The sequence below is a fragment of the Coloeus monedula genome, assembly GCF_965178545.1.
Source record: "Coloeus monedula genome assembly, chromosome: 7".
NCBI classification, from domain to species: domain Eukaryota; kingdom Metazoa; phylum Chordata; class Aves; order Passeriformes; family Corvidae; genus Coloeus; species Coloeus monedula.
Genome location: NC_138787.1, coordinates 535,911 through 537,549, shown reverse-complemented (window position 1 = coordinate 537,549; position 1,639 = coordinate 535,911).

Sequence of the window (1,639 nt, the reverse complement as noted above, 5' to 3'; positions counted from 1 at the left end):
CGGGAGAGGCGTCGCGCGGGGGTGATGAAAGCGCGGGGTGGCCCCGCCCCTCATGGGAGCCACGCCCAGTGCCCCGTGTGGGCTCTGGCGGGAGGGGCTGAGGGCGATGGGGTTGGCGAGCAGGAGGGACAGGGAGCAGCCTGCTTAGGGATAAGGCACAGGTGGGACAGGGGTAGGCAGCAGGGAGGATAGGGAGCAGCCTGGTTAGGGGCTGGGCGGGATAAGGGACAGACAGCATGCCCGCACCATGTCTGCCCGCCGGTCCCCGCAGGAGGGAACCTGGGCTGCGTCTGTTTCCAATCCCCGCACATCGAGTTGTCGTGATTCCCTCTGCACCCTGCTTTGGGTGCTGGACCAGCATCTCCAAGCTTCCCTTACCTCACCTGCCTGCAGGTGAGCCCAGGAGAGCGGCAGGGACGTCCTGGAGTGTTCCCGCAGGGCGTGGTGGTGCTGCAGACCCCGTCCCTGCGGAGCCCTGTCGGTGCCTGCAGGCGGGAGGTTGGGCAGGACAGCCGGGAGCCCATGTGCCGCGGGAAGTGAGTGATCCCAGGGACAAAACAGGGACAGCTCCGTGAGTGGGCTCTTGTTCTGTACAAGCACCTGATTTTGGGGTAAGACGTTTCACAGCCCCCTTCCTGCTGCTGCCAATAGTGCCAGAGACATCCCTGGAGGGTTCCTGGCTTTTCGATTTGGAACATGGGCAGTGCCCCAAGCCTGGCTCTGCCTGGTAGGAGATGCCTTTGGAAACCTTTTTGCTTAAAGCTGCTCTGGGTTTTGCTCCGTCTCTTTCCACTGGGTGGAAGGAGGTGAATCAGGTGGATTTTCCCAGAGAAAAGCTGGCAGTAGGAGAGCGATGCCGAGCTGCTTTGGAAAGGCTCTGGAATTTGTAGGAGCTGGGAAGGAGAAGTCTGGGAGGAGAGCACTGGGGGGCTTTGGCCCAACGAGGGACCACGTGTGTCTTCATGTGGATGTGGCACTTGGGGACATGGGTTAGTCAGGGCAGTGCTGGGGGAACGGCTGGGCTTGATGATCTCGGAGATCCTTTCCAACCTAAGTGATTTTGTGATTCCCAAATCTGGGGGGGTCCCAGGAGCTCCGGAAACTACTTTCCCACAGCCCTGCTTGCCACTGGAACACGCGAGAGCTGGATGCCTGGGCCACCTTCTTCCTGCAGCCTCCTATCTCCACTTGATGGAGACACTGCAGTGCAATTCCAGGCCTGAGCTGGATCCTGAGCTGGATCCTGAGCTGGATCCTTGCCTGCCTAATTTAAAAACAGACAAATTACTGAGTCTGGGAAGGTCGTAACCAAACGTTTTACACGTTTCCCATCAAAGTGACGTCGGCTCTGCTGACCTGGCACATTTGTGACACTGTTAGTGGTTTCTGCTTTGCCCCTTGGCAAGAAGCAATCAAGTTTCATTTCAAGGATTTATCCCTGGAATTTGCAAACGCCTTAAAAAACCCAACCAAACAATCCACAAAGGACGGGTCTGGGTTTCCTTAACACCTCTGTCTGCAACTATCCCAGGTTGCTCCAAGCCCCGTCCAGCCTGGCCTTGAGCACTTCCAGGGATAGGGCAGCCACAGCTTCCCTGGACAGCCTGTGCCAGGGCCTCCCGACAGCAGCTGGGGCTGG